The sequence below is a fragment of the Macaca mulatta genome, chromosome 12 (assembly GCF_049350105.2).
Source record: "Macaca mulatta isolate MMU2019108-1 chromosome 12, T2T-MMU8v2.0, whole genome shotgun sequence".
Lineage (NCBI taxonomy): Eukaryota > Metazoa > Chordata > Mammalia > Primates > Cercopithecidae > Macaca > Macaca mulatta.
This window is the reverse complement of record NC_133417.1, coordinates 29,051,409-29,074,476: the sequence shown is the minus strand read 5'-3', so window position 1 is coordinate 29,074,476 and position 23,068 is coordinate 29,051,409. Positions and strand designations below refer to the sequence as shown.

The 23,068-nt window shown below is 35.8% G+C and overlaps 1 protein-coding gene across 1 annotated transcript in view; it reads right to left on the bottom strand.

Moving 5' to 3' along the window:
- Positions 1–23,068, bottom strand: part of THSD7B (thrombospondin type 1 domain containing 7B) — a 788,242-nt gene that overhangs the window by 238,943 nt on the left and 526,231 nt on the right. The gene's annotated exons all lie outside the window — the stretch shown is intronic.

Genomic DNA, 23,068 nt, shown 5'->3' with positions numbered 1-23,068 from the left:
TATACTTCCAATGCAGATCTCTCCACTAAATTCTGTACCATCTACTGAACCACTCTAATTTGATGCCCAATTTACTGAAAATTCAACATGTCTAAAACTGAGGCCACCAATTTCCTAAAAATTTATACTTCTCTTGTGTTCCTTTCCCAATTAACTGCAGCATCATCTAATCCCTGTATCCTGTTGTACATGCCTGTATAATCTCTTCTGCTTGACTGTGGGAAGGAACTGTGAATGTGACAGAATGTCCCTCCCATTATTAGGTTATGGTATATGGCAAAGGTGAAGGGAATTTACAGATATGATTAATATACCATATCAGTTAATCAGATTGCGATATACTAGGTGGGCCTGACTTAATCGGGTGAAGAACCTTAAAAGAGGGCCTGGGTCTTTTTGTGTAGAGAGAGAGAGATTCTCCTGCTAGCCTTGAAAAAGAAAATAGCCATGCTATGAAATGCTGATGGCATGGTCACATGACAGGAAACTGCAAACAGCCTCTAGGACCTGAGGGCAGCCCCTTGCTGTCAGCTAGCAGGAACACAGGGCCTTCAGGCCCACAGCTGCATGGAGATAAATTCTGCCCAAAACATGAGGGAGTTCAGAAGAGGAGCTTTCCCCAGCCAAGCCTCTGTTGAGATCTCAACCCCAGCCCACACCTTGATTTTAACCAAGTGAAGCCCTTAAGCAGAGAATCCAGAGAAGCTGTGTCTGAACTTCAGCCCCATGCAAACTGTGAGATAATAAAGATTGTTTTGAGATGTGAAGTCGGTGTTATTATTTTATGCAACAATGGAAAAGCTAAGAAGTTATCCAAAATAAATATCTCCAGTTAGCTTAGACACTCCTCCATCATTCTACACAAACATTAAAATGTATCACAAATCCTTATATTAAAACAAACAAATAAGTCCCCTATTCTACAACTCCTTTGTCAGGCCCTAATTCAAGATCGCACCATTTCTGGCCCAGAATAATGACATATTCTCTCCACAAGTCTGCCTTTCTTTTTCTTAATTGTTCTGTTTTGGTATCTGTCAATTACTCTGAGGTGGGGGGGGAAATAATTTTCTAAAATACAAAATAACTTTTATTACTCCTTTTTTGAAACCTTTGCCAAACCCCATTGCCTTTATAATAAAATGTCAACACACTTTACAAAAACAAAACAAACAAACAAACAAAACCAAGAAAAAAAAAGCATTCTTTATAAAAGACTCTAAACAATGGTTTACAACCTCGTCTGTAAAATCTATGTCCATTTTCCAGGACCAACCATAGACCAATTCTACCTGAATCTCAGAGGATGGGACGCAGGAAAGGGTCGTTTTTAAACACATTCAGGTGATTCTGAGGCCTGCCTACCAAACTTATTGCTCCTCCCACCCTCCCATCTCTTCTATCTTAAATTACACCTACACAGACTACTCCATCTTCTGCACAAGCCTTTGCTTGTGCAAAAATTAGTTATTTTCCTAACCAGCTTAGCCTCCCTGGTTCATTACTTTAACCACTCTCTTGCCAATTTGGTTGATGGCCTCATCCCAGTGTTCTGCCATCCCAGGCTGGAAAAACTTCAGACTTAGTTTCCTCCAACTGTTTTCCTTCTCTGTTCTTAAAACAGTGCTGCCAAACAGAGATGAAGAAAATGCTGATACCACACTGGAGACACTTTAATATGTACTCTACCTTCAACCAATTTCTCACACCGCTTAGCCATTCTTCTGAGTTTTCTTCTCACTCTGATTCCATAGACAGCTCTTTCAAACCTCCACCTATTTTCAAACTCCTAAGACCTCACGTCTTCCTCACATCTTCCTTCACAAAAAAAAGCAAGAAATGGACGAGACTCCTTCAGTTTCCTATGAGTGTGTCTGTATGCATTCTCATATTTTTTTCTTCTCTCTTCATATTAACATGAAAAAGGTGTCCATTTTCCTATATAAGGAACATTCTTCATTTCCACCATCTCCCCTGGTCTACAGACTCTTTCAGAACCTTGTTTCCTTGATTCTTCCTCTCTCTCTCTCTCTCTCTCTCTATATATATATATACATATATATATATATACACACACACACACACATAATATATATGTATATATATAAAATATTTATATTTCTTTCAGATTAATATTAGAATGACTTTAAATTTCCCCAATAATAGTCATTGACAAGAGAGAATACACTAAAATCTAAGAGTGATCAGAAAAGATCCTTGTGGAGTTGAAAAAAAAATGCTCCAATAGACACTCCTAAAAGACTAATCCTCTAACATAATGTTAATTTTACAGTCATTTCTAAGGAGTTTTGATTACTAATTCACTATTAGATACATAGTAAAAGCTAAATAAAGGATTAAAAAGAAGCCACAACATTACTTAATTTTAGAGAGAAACTGAGTCACAAAATGCTTTCATTTGCTACCAAATAAAAAGAGGAAAACTAGAAATTAGGTGGGATTAACTCTCATGGCATGCATACTTCACAAATGCAAATCTGAAATTCAAGGAGGTTTCAGATAAATTTTAAATGTTTGAAAGTCTATGTTGGCCGGGCGCGGTGGCTCAAGCCTGTAATCCCAGCACTTTGGGAGGCCGAGACGGGCGGATCACAAGGTCAGGAGATTGAGACCATCCTGGCTAGCACGGCGAAACCCCGTCTCTACTAAAAACACAAAAAATTAGCCGGGCGAGGTGGCGGCGCCTGTGGTCCCAGCTACTCGGGAGGCTGAGGCAGGAGAATGGCGGGAACCCGGGAGGCGGAGCTTGCAGTGAGCTGAGATCTGGCCACTGCACTCCAGCCTGGGCGACAGAGCGAGACTCCGTCTCAAAAAAAAAAAAAAAAAAAAAAAAGAAAGTCTATGTAGACCCTATGTTAAAGCAGATTTTGAAGTAGATGCCCTTTTAATTGAGATTTTAAATCATTTTCTTCTACACTTGCATATTGAAGGATTTTAATTAGCAAGCCTGTAGCAATACTTCTTTTTTTCTTTCCCTATGATAAGAAGTAAACCCAGAGGATCTCTATGAAAGTCAAGGTTATAAATTCAATGAGTAAAAAATAATTTTGAAATTCAACAGGACTAAGCAACAGTGACATTTATTTTTCAGGAAAATTATTTTCATGCCAGAGTATACCCCAAAGGAAAATTCATAGTGAGGAATATTAATACTTGCATATTCTTATACCTATCTCATATTCAAAAGGATTAGTTTTACCCACATACTTAACACTTACAGTTTTTGGCAACAGAATATAATCAAATGTGACTATGTACAAGGTTGACCTGCCACATAAAAACTCTAATTTCTAACTACAGAAGTCCAACTAATGTTTAAAAAACTCATTTCCACAAAATATGCCACAGAATCTCTGTTCCCATCTACATAATATTTCTTGGCAACACTCATACATCTAAACCTAATTGCTACCCAAAAAAGCAGTTTTTTCTACCAAAAAGTGTTTTACACTACAGTTTATATGCAGAATACACTGTTTGGACCATCTTATTACTTGGCTTAGGGATACTTCAATGTTTTATTTTAGTTATCAGTGTGCACATAGAATTAGGAGTGAAGTAGTCACTACAGAATTATCAGTGGAGAATACACCAAACTTTGTACTTTTGTAAACCATATTCATTATACATAGTATATGCTCAAAAAATATCCTATTACAGATAAAGATGCACTGAATAGGATTCATTAATACTATCTCTATCGATGTTACAACCAGTGTTATTTATTTAATGATCTACTAAATAGAGTTGAAGCCCAGAGACTTGGAATGAAAGGACTTTTCAGTCTATATTTCTAATCCCCAAAGACCGAAGCCTTTGAGTTAGCATAACGGAAGTATGTGTAAGCACAGTTCTCTGAATAAGGTGGTCTCATTAATACAACCTCTCCCAGAATATTACCTTATGTGCATATTTTCCCTTCATCAGTCAAGTACGAACACATTTTTCTCCCATTAAGATCTAGTTTTGAAAGATCTAAAAGTAGGAAATATTGATTATATTAATCCTGAGAAAATAACCTAGATTAATTTACTTATATTTTCCTGCTATATAAAGTAATAGCCAACATCTCACTGGACAGCTTATGTTCTGTCTACTGACACTGTGCTCAAATAATGAAACACAGTACCAAAAAGGAAACAGATTTTTTTTTTTTTTCCAATGCTGAACAAGCTAAGATCCTGGAGAATCTTGTAAGTTAAAATATCATGTTGTGATTTTCTCAATATTTAAAAATCTTCTGTTTAAAATTTATTTTATGTTTTTTCCTTTTTAACTTTTATGGATACATAATAGTTGAATATATTTATGGGGTACATGTGATATTTTGATACAAGCATGCAATGTGTAATGATCAAATTGGGGTAACTGGGATATCCATCACTTCAAACATATATCTTTTATTTGTGTTGTCAACATTACAACTCTTCTCTTCTACTTTTTTAAAATATACAACAATTATTGTTATCTATAGTTGCCCTACTGTGCTATTGAATGCTAGATCTTATTCTTTCTATCTAACTGTATTTTTTGTACTCATTAACCAACCTATCTTTCTCCTTCCCTCCCTACTACCCTTTCCAGACTCTGGAACCACCATTCTCTTCACTACTTCCATGAGATCCATACTTTTTCAAATCTCCCACATATGAGTAAGAACACCCAATACTTGTTTTTCTGTGTCTGGTTTATTTCATGTAACATAATCTCCTCTATTTCCATCCATTTTGCTGCAAATGATAGGATGTCAATTTCATTCTTTTTATGGACAAATAATATTCCATTGTGTATATACATATTTTCTTTATCCAGCCATCTGTTGATGGGCACTCAGGTTGATTCCACATCTTGGCTATTGTGATTATTGCTGCAGTAAACATTGGAGTACTGATACTTTGATATATTCCCTTTCTTTTGGTTACATACCCAGCAGTGAAACTGCTGAATCATAGGGTAGTTCTATTTTTAGTCTTTTGAGAAATCTCCATACTGTTTTTTATAGTGACTGTGCTAATTTGCATTCCTACCAGTTGTGTTTGAGCATTCTTCTTTTTCCATATCCTCACTAGAGTTTGTTAGTTTCTACCTTTTTGATAATAGCCATTTTAACTGGGGTGATATATCTCATTGTGGTTTTGATTTGCATTTTCCCTGATGATTAGTGGTGTTGAGCTTTTTTTTACATACCTGTTGGCCATTTGTATGTCTTCTTTTAAAAAATGTCTATTCAGATGTTTTGACTATTTTTCAATTGGATTATTTTGTTTTTTGCTATTGGAGTTCCTTATATATTCTGGTTATTAATCCCTTATTGAATGAATAGTTTGCAAATGTTTTCTCTCGTTCTGTAGGCTGTCTCTTCATTTTGTTGAGTGTTTCCTTTACTGTGCAGAAACTTTTTAGTTGGATGTGATCCCATTTGTCCATTTTTTGCCTCGGTGGCCTATGCTTTTGAGGTCTCATTTAAGAAATCTGTGAACAGACCAATGTCCTGGAGCATTTTCCCAAAGTTTACTTTTAGTAGTTTTATAGTTTCAGGTCTTATATTTAAGTCTTTAATCCATTTTGATTTGATTTTTGTAAATGGTGAGGGATAGAGGTCTAATTTCATTCTTCTGCATATGGATATCCAGTTTTCTATTTATGTATTTTAGTACTACGAGAATATAATTGTTTTTCTATTTATCTAGTAAAAATACACTATACTAAAAAGTACCCAATGACTTAAATCAGATTGGTTTAAAGGGCATATTTGTTTGGGAAAGGTGGGGAAAAAATTGCAAAAGTTATTTTAACCTTAGTTCAAGAAAGACAATTTGAGAAGTTAGATCAATACTTTACCATTGTTACGCAGAGAGGAACTGACAATGTTAAACACTTACTTAAAATCTCAATCCATCAGCATGCGAAAATGTAAATCAAAGCAATAGAGTTACCAGTTTGCATTGGTGAATGTATACATTTTCTTGGAAATACCACTCACGAAAAGAAGTTGCATACTTTCAAAAAGATGCTTCCAACCTTTTTTAGGTCTCTGTGAGGCCTAAGAGATGATAGTTAAAAAGTGCCTATGTTATTATCTCTTCTTTTTAGAATTCTAAATTATTAAGAGATGGTTTTGAAAGTACTGTCTACTAGTAGAAAGTATTTTACTGCTTTTTAGAGAACTCCATCAGCACAGAAAAATAAGGTTAAATATTATAAATGACGCTAATGTATTGCAAACAAAATATCTCATTTAGACCCACAATATGATAAGGTAACTGAAATGTGGCTGATTTACAAGTCATACAATGTTCAAACAATTAACTGACAAAAAAAGTTTTACTAGATTCCTTAAAACCCAATTTTTTTGTAATACAATAACTTATTAAATTATATTACATCCACCAGGAAAATCATTTCAGTGTCAGCCAGTTTCCTTAATTAAATTACAATTCACTAATTCACTGGTGTACTGTATTTTGGATGTAGATGAGCTATTCAAGGTCATCTAGAAAAAGGCTTCATTTTATAGTCAGAAGTAGAAAGGGAACTCAAACTCAGACTTGGTTGAGATAGTTCACTATCAAGTAGAAACAAATAATTACTATGGCACAAAATGTTCTCTTTAGTAAACGATTGACAAGATAGAGAATCAACCCTGCTCTTGATCTAATTAATTCATATTTGGGAACAGATAATTCTTATAAATGAGGGAAAAAAATGTGGTATGTGATCAAGTACATATGTTGTATGATACAAACAATGTATACAAATTCTATGACAAAGTGAGATAATATGATTATATTATGGTTTTAATTTTCTAAGAGATTCTTGTGAAAAGTATTTATCATGGTACTCAGGTTTTTGGCTAATGGCTTGACTTGCTTCACTTGCCATAACTAAATGTATCGGTGTTAACCTAATCAAGCAGCCAAATCCTATAAAGAACTGATCTTTGAAATTGAACAGTCCAGGCAATTTAATCACAATGGTATCTCTAGTTGTTCGTACAGGCAGAGCTTCCAACATTAACTTCCTTGTGCCAGGTTCCTCCAGGCAGAGAAAAGATATTTTTTTTCTTAGATGATATTGAGGATATTAGAGACAAATGGAAGACTAGACACAGAACAATCTGAACTCTTCAATTAGGACTGCACATACACTAGCTATTTTTCCCATTACTGCAAATAAGTGCTGTTAAAATTAAAGTGACTGAATGCTTTAATCACATAATAAACTTGGCATTTGCAATACAACAAAGACACATAGTTTTAAATAACCCAATATTACCGAGTAATTCTTAGAACTGTGGCTCCAAGGGCCTATATGAAGTCTTCTCATTACATCTTCTTGCCTTGAGAGAATTTCACCTTAAACTACACCATACTGTCTGTACTTTACATTTTCTCATTTATGAAAGCTGATTTCTGAGCATATCTTGTATTCATCAGGCTATTCCTCAAATATTTCAGGTTCTGTTCCTGGACACTTTACCACACTTTGAAGTTTGGTGTGATCTTACATTTGTTTTAGCCAATAAAATGTGACCAGAAATGAAGTGTGTCACCTCTAGGTAGAAGCTTTAAGAGCTGCAGCATAATTTGCCATACTCTTTCTTTCCCTATGCCACAAGGACCAGCAATATTCCAGGTGCTGGCTGCTCAATCAGCCCCGGTCCTTGAGTGATGAGGACTTGGCGCAGTCTCCAGCCAACCCAAGATGGACATGAATAGTGAGAGACCTTGTGGCTTTCAACCACCGAGACTTTGAAGTAGTCTGTTCTGTCTGTTTCTGCAACATTACCGATCCCATCCTGATGGATCAAGCTTGGCACAACAAAGCATCTTCAGAAGGTGAAGTAAAGAGCACAATGAAACAAATATTTAGAATATTTTGAGAATATAGTGTCCTGAGAAAATACGATTAAGCTATATCAGCAGTTAGCACAGTGTGAATGGCAAATCAAATCAAACAAGGATGTGACTTTGCAAAAAGTTGAGCTTATATATATATTTCAGGAAAATGTATAATTTATTATTTAAAAAAGGACTCACAATATGGATTATAAATCAAAGTCTAACCTTATGTCATCTGGGATAAAATATTAAATCTCCATAGTTCAATTTCCTTGTGTGAAAATAAAAATGTAACTATGCTTCTCCTTTCTAATTTCTTATAATGCTATGAGGGTCAAAAAATATAAGAAGTAGAATTCTGTGGAAAATAATTAATATATGATGAAAGTGACATACTAACATTTTACTGCTACTAAAAGCTATATAGCAGAGTAAAAATGTTCTTTCATTATTATGTTTTTGGGGCAGGTAATTGATAAAAAATATAATTCTGTAAAGATACTTTAGCAGAAAAATTACAGGGTAATAATTTTCAAATTTGGGTGTCTTTCCTCATTCCAGCTCATTTCCATGTAAATTAAAGACTAGGATAACATTGACAAAATGAGAGATTCTGCTTTGGATCAGTAAATCAATTGTTTCATTCCATGTCTGTCTTTCCAAATCTGCTGCTACCAACCAAGGCCAGATACTCAATATCTCTCACTTGAACTATTTTAATAGTCCCTTAACTGGGCTACAGGTTTCCAATTTCTTTCTTCTAATCCATTCCATGTCTGATCAACTGCAATATTAATATCCCTAAAGTACAACTCTACATATGTCATGGCCTAACCTAAAATAAATAACCTTCACAGTGTAGCAGAATTTTGATAAATAGGCATGTGGAAGGCAATCTTGGCAGGGGAGAGACCACAAATTAAATTAAGAAGATGAGAATGAACCCCAAATGTTTATAAGTCAAATATTCTGTACAATAATTTTTGTTTGAGGAGAAGTATAAATTTGGCTAGGGTGGTGTAAGACCACAGCAGGAGGTTTGCTGGGGAGGCTTAGAAAATTGATTAAGAATTCTGATATAAATGTGATTGTGGCACTGGACTGAAGAAGAGACAGCATGAGATCAGAGCACTTGATTAAGAGAGAATTTGAAAATTCTAAAGTGGCAAATGCTTTGCCCTTAGGCTAAAAGACCACTAAATATAATTAAAAATGGTATGCATGTTGTTAGAGAACAATATAATGAAACATGATAGGATATTACTTATAATTAACTAGTTGTGACATGTACACATGGCTAATATACTATCTAAATGGAAATGACTGCCTTCAAAATGACCAGTGAATCTGCTCTTTAAATAGCAGCTTCATTTCGAAACTGTGAAGACAGGTTTGATACAATGAATCCTAAGCATCAGCAATCACCAGTTTATGAGTAGATACATGGCTCTATGTGTTTCATGGGATTCAGAAACATAAGCTTAGAAGAAAAGTATGTCTCTTCTTTTTGCTTTATCTCCTAGGGTCCCTAAAGAAACTCTGACCTGAATCCAGCCACTATATTGGACTAGAACAGATTTACCTACTGCTTACCTGCATACTTATTTGCTTATTTATTTATATATTTGTATATTTATTATGAGGATAGGAGTGCAAAATTGGGAGATTTCACATAAAATAAACATTTCTGACTTCCCTTGAAAATGTGGATGATCTGGGAACATCTGGGATCTCATTTCAGCATAGCAACAATTGGCTGGAATTGAATAGCAGGACCTCTTCAGATGAAATGTGCTATCACAGTACTCTACAGTCCCTAAACTAAGGACTGCTTTACCAATGGAAACAAGGCCAAAACTTACTCATATGTCCAATTTTTTAAAAAAGGTAAGGTGAGACTATGGTTATTGGAGAGGAGGGTGGATGATACAGAGATCTACCTGTCCAGGCTCACCCTACTCATCACATGAAGGGATCTAGGAAGAGTTGAGTCAAAACATTTTTAGTCTGAAATCTTCAGAAGGAGCCGGACTCTACACTACCAACCAGGGTGGGAGCAGGCAAGTGGGCTCTGGAAATTATATAACGAAAAAGGCATTCTTTAAAATGTAAAAACAGAAGACAAAATTATAAATGCAAATTTAGGTGCAATGATTTAGAAGAGGATCATGATAATAAAGTTTCTGAAGTTTAAGGTTCATTAGGTGGATTAACTTCTATTGCTATCAGTATTCTACATATTACTACACCAGCATTCACGAGACATCGTGAATACCTAGAACATGAATATCTAGACATAGATACATGGAAGCACTCTTTATTCAGAGCCTAGCTCCTCCAAAGAACTCTGTGGACTGGAAGAAAGTTCATAATGTAATACAATGTCTGCACAGCAAGCTTCAGAGACGAGAATGCATTTTTCTATTTGCTGGACTGCAAGGTCATCCAGACAATGATTTGTAATCATGAACAATGAAACAAGTTATTATAAATTCTGATTTATAATCAGAATATGGATTACATGACAAAAAAAAATTTACCTCCAAAAGTTTTCATTTGCCAAAGAACTGTACCTTTCACGGAGCTAATGCAGAAATCAATGTACAAGAATGAATTCACAGTACATTAACTCCTTGTAAGTTACTATAAAAACCTTTGAACTATCACCAAGGTGTAAAATTAAATACAACTTACAGTTTTGATTTATACAGCTCTCTGGTAATGGAGAATTTGTTCCATTGCCAATAATTTTGTTTCGTAACGGATTGTGCATTATCTAATCCAGAGATTTAGACTTCTGTTGTCTGCAATTGACAGATATCTTATATATTTAATGATATACCTTGGATGAAGGAATAAAAGAAGAAATAAAGAAAAGAAGTCAAGACATTTCAATTTATTTATTTAACTTTATTTTCTTTAAAAAATTACATAGCCAGAAATCTTCTAATTACACTAACAGAAGTATCAAGAGACTGTGGATAATCCTAATTCACACAGAGAGGGCTGTTGAAACCAGAAAAAAGCATCAAAAGCAACCAAAATATTCCTCTGAAGAAAAAGCAAAAAGCAACAGAAAAAGAGGGTTTGTTAGTTTTCTAGAACTGTTGTACCAAGTTAGCAGAAACTTGGTAGCTTAAAACAAGAAAAAATTATTCTCATTGCCCTCTCATAATATATGCTCAATTCATTTTGGTACATTCTAGAAGCCTGACATTAAGGTGTCAGCAGGGCTGTGCTCCCTCTAAAGTTTATAGGAGAAAATTCTTGCCTTTTCCAGTTTCTGGTGGCTCCTGGTGGCCCCTTGCTGTGGCAGCATACTTCTAATTTCTGCCTTCATCTTCTCATGGTTGTTTCCCCTTTGTTCCTCTGTCTCAAATCTTTCTCTTTTCTCTTATAAGGATGCTAATAATTGGTTTTGCAGCCTATCCCAAACCTAGGATGATCTCATCTCAAGTTCCTTAATTACATCCGCAAAGACTATTTGCAAATAAGTTCACAGGCACAGGTACTGGGGGATAGAACTTCAACATATCTTTTGCAGGGACAAAATTCAACCTACTAGAGAGAGGAGTGAAGATTATAATAAAGAAGAGAATGTAACACATGGACAAGAGTGCAGCCTTAGATACACACCAGCCTGTCCTAGGTTTATATCCCACCTAAACATGAGTTGCCTAAATCCACTAAGCTTCAACGTTATCAACCATCGCAAGGACTACTGCAGGTCAAATCCAGCCTCCACCTGTTTTTGTAAATACAGTTTTGTTGGGACAGAGCCACACCCATTTGTTTCTGCATTGCCTATGGCTGCTTTCAAACTGCAACAAGCAGAGGTGACTAGTGACAGAGACAGTACGGCTGACAAAGTTGAATATATATACTATCTAGACCTTTATAGAAAATGCTATCAAATGGGGTTAATAACACTACCCATTGCATAAGATTATTACGAGAATCAAATGAGAGCATTAAACAGTACTGACCACACAGTGAGCACTCAGTAGGTGAAAATTCACCGTTTCTATTAGAAAGGCATAGTGTCATGGTAGATAACAGCATGGGCTTAGAAATTTAAAGACCTAAGTTCAAAATCAACCAGGACACTTACTACTTGTAGTGTTACTTTGTGCCTGTCATTGAACCTCCCCAATCTTCAATATTCTTTTCTGTAAAGTGGAGGTAATTATTACATCTACTTCAAATTGCTCTGTACATCAGATGGTCTGGAGCAAGAGGTTAGCCATTTCTGCTACTAGTATTATTCTCTAACAAAGAAAATATAACATATTCAGTGTATGAGATGGGAGTGGGAGTTGGGAATACAGTTTTATTTTGAGAAATTCCATATTTAAGAGGATCAAATGTCTCAAGTCTTCCCCAAAATGATGTTTTCTCCTCAAGGCCAAAACCTCTATGGCATGCAGAAAAGGGTAGAGTGCTCATGTGAATTTTTATCTATTTCTTGGCCAAATAAACAGAGTAGGTAAAGATTAACTTTGGTATACAGCAATCAATAGTTCTCTGCTAATTAAAGCAGAATTATTTAAACTATTGAACACAGAGCCTGAAGGCTGGCATCGATGGGGATGAAATCGTAAGACCTTAAATAAAAACAGTTACATTGAAATCTTTATCATCCTCCCACCCTCACCAATCAGGTTCCTCTTCCTGTGTTCCCTCCCTTGCTCCTATATTAGGTCCAAGCTCTTTGAAATGACTCATAGGGACTTCTCTAATCTGTTGCTTTCATGTCTCTTCTTGCTTTAAAGGTGCATGAAATTCTGTAACTTCACAAGGCTCAACAGCTGGTAATAATTTTGTAAAGTGGAGATATAATTCAGGACATGTTGAAGACAGCTTCCTTTGTTTTGCCTCCTGTTCTTCACAATCATCTTAGCTTTATAGGAATTTGTCTACAACCATCATCCCCTTAGAAATGAACTTGGAGCAGCAAGGACATGGGCAAGACCATCTCCTTATGCCGACTGTTTAGACAATAACGGTAATGCATGGGGGGAGTGGGAGACAACGTGATTAGTAAGGATTTTCATTTGATAAGATTTCATGAACTGTCAAATCAGAGCTTGGGCTGCCAAGGCTACAGCTGTGTACATTTGAAGTATAGCTCTGATCCAGGAAAGTGCTGGATTATTTCATCTAGGATTAGAATGTACTTTGCATTCATCTTTCTAGTATATCTCAAAAGATGATTTGGGGAAAAAAGACGAGATAAAATCTTCAAGTGTTATTCAAGAAAACTGAGATACTGTAGAAACAACTATGGAATTTCAGGGCACAAATATTTGTTTTGCTGCTATTGGAAATAATTAAGTAAAACTAACCTATACCTAGGTGTGTGCAAAATTAAGTGACACAATACACAAGCCACACAGGTAGAAATTTGGCTCTGGCTTTGATTTCACACCTGAGACTCAAAATCTGGGGGCTTGTCAACAGTACAATTCTAAATAGAGATATGAGAAATGGGAAGCAAAAAGAGAAAAGAGTTGGAGAAAGAAAACATTCTTACCATTCAACAGCTACCAACTACTAACATTTTGGTACCTTTTTTTGTGTTATTGTTTTTGTTTTATGGTTTGTTCATAAATTATATTCATACTATTTTACTAGCCATCTAGTAATCATACTGTGGCACAAGAGGCTATTATAAGACTGTTCATAACAGTTATCAGTTGAATGGCCAAGAATTGAATGAAGGCTTGCTAATTTATCACTAACGGGAAATAAATGTAAAATGCTAAATAGATGCAAAAGATGGAATACCATGCACTGCTCCCCAAATAAAATCTAATCTACAAACAGCACCAGGAACAGAGGCAGTTAATACACAGAATAGGGGACAAGCTCTGGAACCAAATTGTGTGTATGACAAAACAGCCTCTGACATTCTTAGCTGTGCATTCTTGTGCAAATTATTTAACCTATCTGTTCCTTGATTTCCTTATCTGTAACAAAAGAATAAAAATAATATCTAACTGATACTATCGACATAAGAATAAATTAGTGAATAAAGAGAACACTTAAAGATATAGCATATTTTAAGTGCTCAATAAATGTTAGTTACCATTATGTATCAGAAATAAGATGAATATGTATATCATAAATGTAAATTAAAACACAAGCTAAATAATATTTATATGTATATATCAGGAATACATATACATTAATATAAACAGATGCAGAGTAAAGTAGAAGGTTATAAATTACATATGAGGGAAGCTAATAGGATTGGGGATACAGACTGAAAGGGGAAATTATGAAACTGAATTAAAAATAACAAGAGGGTGTGCATGGACTGGAGATGAGAACATGCAGTAACTCAGATTCTCTTAGGGAATTTTAAATGTGAGATGCAGAGAAAGTGGTAGAAGCATGGAAGGAACCGGAAAGTTAGGCTGAATCAGGAGACCCAAAGACATAGAGTCACCTGAACAACCGAATCCTACAGTGAGGAGCCATGCAGAAGGCAGAACCAGGAGCCACTGTGCATTTCCTCCTGAGACAGAGGAGTTCCTCTTTGCTTCCTTAGCTCCCTGTGTATCCATCCCTGGGCCCCAATACCTGAGACTACTTCAGGGTTTTCTCATTGTTTGAAATTAAAAATAGACTAATAGTGTATCAGTTTGATTAGGCACTCAGCAGAGAACATTGCCTGTGGATGTGAAAATGTTCTTTAGTTCAATTTGAGGTGTACAAATATAAGGACACAAAATCTATGATAATGACCTTCAAGATAACTTTGTTCATTTTTTCCTGCTCAAAGCCCTGCAGTGGACATCGGGTGGGGCTGGAATGGAGAAAATAGTATCTTTAAGATCTCTGTGCATAGTGATTCATCATTGTATTACTTGGTATTACATCAAGAATCTGAAAAGATTTAAAATATTTTAATTGCTTCCAATATCAAACTATATCAAGAGTGGGTTGTGTGAGTCTGAGGCTTTACTCTGGTGAACAGATGTTATGAAACAACATAAGCAAAGTCCCGGGCAGAGTGCTGAACACATGGCATACCCTTAAAAAGTTTGTATCTTTCCCCAAACCTTCCTCAGGCATGGCTCCAATAACCAAAAAAGGATGCCAAAACTTACCAAGTTAATTAACTGCGACTTAAATGGAATGATATTAGTGTAAAGGAATATAATGAATGAGAAATCTGGGATGTAGCTGCTGGGACATTATAGTCTTAGATATGAGGGGAAGGGGCTAGAGTGAATACAGGTGGTATTAATATATTATTTTCCTAGAAGAAGGCTTTAAAAAATAAAAAGAAGGATGGACATAAAAAGTAAAGTGTTTTCAATGTACATACTACTGAAGATTACAGTAAGATTTTTAGGTGATGAACTATAATGAGCCTCTTGGCAAACAATTAAGTACACCTTAATGGAAGAAAAAAATGTTTGCAGCTGACATAATTATAGGCTTTAAGGCAACCTTGAGGGAAAGGGAGAACAAATGAACAGGTAAAAGTACAAAACTGAGAACAAGACTTGAATCAGGAGTAGAGGAGATGTATGTTATCATAACGAGAAAATAACCGTGGAAATTGAGGAACTATCAGTGTAGCCAAAAGTATCTGTAAATCAATACACAAAATATAGAAAACAGACACAGTAAAGCAAAGACCCACTGTGGGAAATCTGTTCTGCAGTTACATCCCCACATTGTCATGCCTGAGTGCTGAATAGCATCACTACCTGAAAGGAGCTATGAGCTCATGAAAGACCCATTCTTTTTGGAAGTTGTGTAACTTGGCATGAGTTTCAAGCCATTGAAATATTATCTTTGCCTAGGAGGTCTGGGCCTAACCAGAGCACACAGTGCTATACAGCATTAACACAAACCTATGTTAGTGCCTGATTCTGACAAAAATATATGAACATACTGCTAAAGAGCTTCTGAATATTTCAAGAGAGAAGAAATGGGCATCAGGTGTCCAAATGGGCTCCTTTAGATCAACTCAAAGACAGGCATCTAACCTCTTTTGTGATGGGTTTACTAGACTTGTAGAGAAGAAAGGAGACGGTATATGCAGAAAGAAATTTGACAAAAAGTCTCCTGATACCCTCATAAACAAATGTAAAGAGCTAGAGGGATTTTTGTAGCTACCCAAACAATGTTGATTAATGTATCAGTGCCATCCTGAGGGATATCTTCCTGCAACAAATGCTGAGGGGGAATGCTTGGTCTTATTTTGTCCAACATTTTGATTAACAACTTGGATAAAGACACAGATGGCATGCTTATCAAATTTTTGGATGATATAAAGCTGAGAGTTATGGCTAATATATGAGATGTCAGAGTCAAGATTTAGAGCCCTTAACAAGCTGGAATAATGAGTTGCAACTAAGAATATAAAAAGGAATACAGGTAAAAGCACAGTTCTGCATTACGGTACCCAAAGGGCAACGGAACATGTATACTCAGAATGAGGGTTACAAAACTTTATATGAGTTCTTAAAAAACAGACTTCAACAGCTTTTTAAACTGCATACTGAAAATGCATCAATAGTGATTGATGATTGATGATATATAATACTTATATATCAATTGTTATATAGAAATTGATAATTTCTATATCAATACTTATAGATATTAAAGTATACATTTTATTTATTTTAATGTAAATGTCATCTACTGAGCAGTATTTGAAGTGATTTATAAAACATGCACAAAAGCAATGTTGAAATGGCCTAAAGAAAGCAGAAAAAATAGGTGGGGTGCGGAGGCTCATGCCTGTAATCCCAGCACTTTCACAGGCCGAGGTGAGTGGATCACTTGAGGTCAGGAGTTAGAGACCAGTCTGGCCAACATGAAGAAACCTGACTCTACAAAAAATACAAAAATTAGCCAGGGATGGCACATACCTGTAATCCCAGCTACTTGGGAAGCTGAGGTAGGAGAATTGCTTGCACCCAGGAGGTGGAGATTGTAGTGAGCCGAGATCACACCACTACACTCCAGCCTGAGCGACAGAGCAAGACTCCATCTCAAAAAAAAAAAAAAAAAGAAAGAAAGAAAGAAAGAAAAATGCATTACAATATTGCAAATATTGTATTCCTATTGGTTCAAGAGACAATTTTGAGCATCTTTGCTGTCCAAAAGAGTGTTCTTTGCCTATCATACATCTACTCATCCTTCACTTTTTTAGATCACATTTTCTTCCCTAGAGTGGTCCTCCCTGATTCCGCAACTTAAATAAAGTCCTCCATCTTGTTATTATCTTATAGCGCCCTGCTCCTTTTTGCACTTAGGGCTATTTGAAATTACATATTCTATGTATATACTTTCTTAATATCTTCCTCAACTACTAGACTGTATAGAGATCACATCTGTCTTGTTTAATAGTATATAGTCAAGGCATAGCAGAGGTTTTGGAATCTAGACGTTATTAAATATATCCTATGTTAATGAGTAAATGAGCCAAGAACTAGAGGCTAACAATCTAGAAAGGGAGAAAGACAAGCAAAGAGATAAAGTCTAACGTAAATAATACTTTCGTGTCTGACTAAATTTCTGTAAGAGTATAGAAACACACTGGTGAAGTTGAGGAAAAGGCTTCTTGAAGAAACCGACTTGAGTTAGGGCTTAAAATTGAGTAGAAGTTCACCTTAAAAAGAAAAAGACATCAAACTGAGGAAGGAACACAGGCAAAGAAATGGAGTCATGGAAGGACAGAAGGCGCGTGGGGAACAGTGAGAGGAAGTCCATATGATACACAAAATGTGTGGTTGAAAATGACATTGGGACACTATGTTCCCTTTACTGTCATTTAAGTGGTTAGTGGCCAAATGAAAACATCCTAGGAAAACAGGAGCACAGAAACAAAAGGGGCTAGAGACACTCATATGAGTCAGAAAACAAAAACCCTGGATATTTAGCCTGAAGAGTAAAACATTTATAAGCTGAGGAAGCATTATATATTTTTTCAAATTTATGAAATCATCTTATGCGGACAATTTTTATTTTATTTTATTTACTTATTTATTTATATTAATTATTTGATTTATTTTATTTTGAGACGGAGTCTAGCTCTGTCGCCAGGCTGGAGTGCAGTGGCGGGATCCCGGCTCACTGCAACCTCCGCCTCTTGAGGAGGAGAATCAAGCGTTTTCCCTGCCTCAGCCTTGCGAGTAGCTGGTACTACAGGCGCACGCTGCCACGCCCAGCTAATTTTTTGGATTTTAGTTGAAATGGGGTTTCACCATGTTGGCCAGGATGGTCTCGGTCTCCTGACCTTGTGATCCACCCGCCTTGGCCTCCCAAAGTGCTGGGATTATAGGCATGAGCCACCGCACCCGGCCGCGGACAGTTTTTAAATTTTTTTTTTAATTAAATGAAGTTAATTTGAACGAATGAATGGAAGGAGCTACTTTTAGGCTTTAAACATAAAGATCTTTCCAATTTTACGAGTAGTTCAGCTGAACTTTGCAGTGGTAATAAGCTCTCAGTCAGGGAGGAGGTTTAAGCAGATTCTTCCATAAACATCTCAAATAAAAATATTTCTTACAGTTTTTCTGAAGTTATCACTTCCCATTGTCAACATCATTCTTATCACCTATAAGCTATTCCAAAAGCTATTCCAAATCTAAAATTACAGAAATTTCTTTCTCCTGACTTAAATAAAATATTTCAGTTGTGTTTTCTTCTTACCACTCGAATGAAGACTAAGCTCTAATTTTTCTATCTTGCCCAAATTCCTATCTATGGGGTCTCAGGTGTCATGACCTACAAACCACAAATTCTCATCAGATATGTTTTATTTAACCTTATAAATTGCGACTTACTTTCCAGTCTTACTCTGGCATAACATTACAAATCAAGGAAGAAAATCAAAATATTTTATTCCAAAACATGTTTCTCTGCCATATCTTGAAATGGCCCTGCAAAGCCATCTTTTGTGGGGAAAATTTTCATCTATAAAGAATCTCTATTAACATAGCTAGATCTTTTTCTTCCAGACCCTCCCAATCCTAAAGAGATTAACTAAGATCTGAATAGGAAACATTTGTCATCTATTGTCTTTAAGGGCAGCCACTGTAAGACTTCAAAAGAACCATGGTCTCTACAATCTTTTATCTTAACCTGAACATTCCCTTTCTGTCAATCCCAGGTCTTCAGACAAACTGAATGAATTGTCAACCAGAAAATGTTTAAATTCACCTATAGCCTGTACTTTGAGTTGTCTCACCTTTCTAGATCAAACCAATGTATTTCTTAAGTGTATTTGATTGATATCTCATGCCGCTCTAAAACGTATAAAACCAAGCGGTGTCCTGGGCACATGTTTCCGGAATCTCCTGAGGGGTGTGTCATGGGCCATGGTCACTCTTATTTGGCCCAGAATGAATCTTTTCAAATATTTTACAGAGTTTTACTCTTTTTGTTGACACTAGTTATTGTTCTGCTCAGTCCTCCAACCATCCAGAACCGAGTTCTTTGTTTTCCTTTCACCTGCTGGATATTTACCCATGTTAATGTCATCAGCCATCCCTAGCTCACTTTTCTACCTTATTCTAGATTCCTCCGTGTTTCTGCACCTCTGGTCAGTGTCTTCCCTCCCCATCCCTATGGTTGCTGCCTTGTCCCACACTCTCTAGGACCAATGTCACTCTCCTGGCTGGTTTCTCTACCTTTGATTTTATTCTAATCCAGCCTCAACCCTGAAGTCAGAATTACCTTTCTGAAATAAACATGGAATCCTATCCTGTATATGCACACGTATACACACATTCACACACATTTATAAAATATTGGTACTAGGAATTTTAATTCATTTGGAGTATTTTCTGGAAAATCACTTATAGTGCTAATGCCTCAACTTTCTAAAGCGGCAATGTTCTTGACAGTTGGGGATCTGAAGAATCACTGGGAGAGAGAAAGGGAAGTTAGGGCCAGGGCCCCTGAGTTTCTTCCACCCTCAGGCAGGAGATCTTATCCATGGGGCAGCCCTTGGGCAATGCCTCTTCTGATGGGTGTGCTAGAGAAACATTGTTGGGTAAATGTGTTTTTACTTCACCACAGTAAAAAGTGAAGAATTACTGGCCTAAAGCTGAGTTTTGCAGACATCTGAAGCTATTTCTCAGAGGACAGTCCATTTCAAAATTTAACGTGTGAAATGTCATGTCTCTTTCAGTTCATATAGCTTATATCCTGTAAGCATAAGGAGGTTATGCTTAGTTTATGTTGATATGTACTTCAGTAATATTTTAAATTAAAATAATTTTTTCTTGAGTCAGGGTCTTGCTCTGCCACCCAGGCTAGAGGGCGGTGAGATAATACAGCTCACTGCAGCCTTGAATTCCTGGGCTCAAGTATTCCTCCCACCTCAGCTTCCCAAGTAGCTGGGACCACAGACATGCACCACCACACCCAGCTAAATTATTTTTAAAATCTTTATGGAGATAGGGTCTCCCTATGTTGTCCAGGCTGGTCTCAAAATCCTCGGCTCAAGAGATCCTCCTACCTAGGCTTCCCAAAGTGCTGTGATTACATGTGTGAGCCACCACACCTGGCCATACTTAATAAATTTTATCATAAAAAGCGTTTTGTTAACACTGGAGTTCTGTTAGACATGAATCTCTTTAAAACACAAGGTGAAACTTTACTCAAATTCAGAAAACAGTAAAACCAACTCAAATAACAAAGCTTCTTTAGCACGACAGTTCCTAAACAGGTTAACTCCAATCCACATTTCTAACTCAGTCTTCTATCACCTACATATACCCTAATCACATAGCACTAGTCAATGTTGCCAAACAACAATGAACTCTCATTCTTCAAAACTCAGATTAAATATTCCTCTCTTCTGAGATGCTGTTTATAAAACCTAAAACCACACCAGAATTTCCCAATGTCTAACGAGAATACTTCATTCAAATTTATCTTTTGGTATGTTTTACATTTAATTAATTTACACGTCTATAAGTGATTCTCCAGAAAATCCTCCAAATGAATAAAAATTCCTAGTGCCAATATTTTATAAATGTGTGTGAATGTGTGTATATGTGTGGATATACACACACATAAATAATACATTTATATACATACACAGATATGTGCATATATATATTTGCATTCAACTCTTCTTTTGAATTGTTATTCTTTTCTAATTAGATCTTAAATTGACTTGATTTTTCACAGCTTACTGAGATATAATTCACATATAATTCATGAATTTAAAATGTAAAGTACAATATTTTTCATTATATTCACAGAGTTGTACAACTATTACCACAATCTGACAATACTTTCATCACCCCCAAAAGGGACCCTATATCCATTGGCAGTTTCTCCCTGTTTCTCCAATCCTAAGCAACCACTAATCAAATTTCTGCCTCTATAAAAATGTCTTAGTCCATTCCTGCTGCTATAACAAAATACCTTAAAATGGGTAATTTATAAACAGATATTTATTTCTAACAGTTCTGGAGACTGGGAAATCCAAGATCAATGTACTGGCAAACTTGGTGTCTGGTGATGGTCTTTTCTTTATACAGTAACTTCTAGCTTCCTTCTTACACAGCAGAAGGGGAAAAAAGTGACAAGCAGGCTCCCTCAAGCCTGTTTATGAGGGCATTACTCCCATGAAGTAATTCATCTCATGAAGGTGGAGTCCTCATAACTCAATCACTCCTAAAGTTCCCACTCTTGTACTATTATATTGGGAATTAAGTTTTAATATATACATTTTGGAGGGGCATACACATTCAGACCATAGCAGTAAATTAGCCTATTCTGGACATTTCATTTAAATAGAACCACATACTACTTGGTCTTTTGTGACTGGTTTCTTTTCTTTCGTATAGTGAGGTCAAGATTCATCTATGTTGTAGCTCGTATTAGTACATCATTCTTTTAATTACCAAATAATATTGCTTTATGGAGAAACTATACATTTACCATTTGTTAGCAGATAAAAGTTGGGTTGTTTTCACTCTCTAGCTATAAAGAGTAACACTACTAAATGTTTGTGTACAAATTTTTACGTGGATGTGTGTTTATTTCTTTTGGATATATTGTTCATCTCTGTTGGGTCATATTGTAATTCTATGTTTATCTTAGTGGGGAATTGATGATTGTTCAAAGCAGCTGAATCATTTTGTATTCACACGAGCAGTGTGTGAGAATTCCAAATTCTTCATATCCTCACCAACACCTGTTTTTGCCTTTTTGATTACAGCCATTCTAGTATGAATTAGTATCTCATTGGGCTTTGGTTTGTAGTTCCTTAATGACATGATGTTGAGCATCTTTTCATGTGTTTGCTGGCCATTTTTGTACTGTCTTTGAAGAAATGCCTACTTAAATCCTTGGGTCATATATCAAGAATAAAAGGACAAATACCTTTTATTTGTTGTCTTGTAAGAATTCATTATATATTCTGCATACAAGTTTCTTATCAGATATATGATGTGCAAATAATTCTCCCATCCTGTATGTTGTCTTTATACATTATTTTTTCAGTTTTATTCTGATATAATTCATAAATAAAAATTGTATATAAGTATACAACATTATGTTTTGATATATTCACATATACTACAAAATGATTTCCAACAAGCAAAATAATATATACTTCACCTCACATAGTTTCCTATTTTTGTGTGTGGTAAGAATCCTTACAATTTTCTCTCATAGAGAATTTCAAGTGTATACTATTATTAACTATGATTGCCATGATGTACATTCAAGTACATTAGTTTTACAGAACTTATTCATCTCATTACTGCAAGTTTGTACCCTTTGATCAGCATTCCCCTAATATCCAATCCCTGGTAACCACCAATCTACTCTCTGTTTCTATACATTTGACTTTTTTAGATTATACATGTAAGTGAGATCATGTAGTATTTGTCTTTCTGTGTCTGGCTTAATTCACTTAGCCTAATGTCAAGGTTCATCTATATTGCCACAAATGGCAGGGCTTTTTTTTTATACTGAATATTTCGTTACACACACACACACAAACACACACACAGACACACAAGCACATACCCCACACACCATAATTTATTTGTTGTATCCATTCATCTGTCAACAGACATGTAAGTTGTTTTCTTATCTTGGCTGTTGTGAATCGCACTACAATGAACACGGGAGTGCAGACATCTCTTGGAGATAGTGATTTGATTTGATTTGATTTGGAAGGGGGAATTATACCATGAAGTTGGACTGCT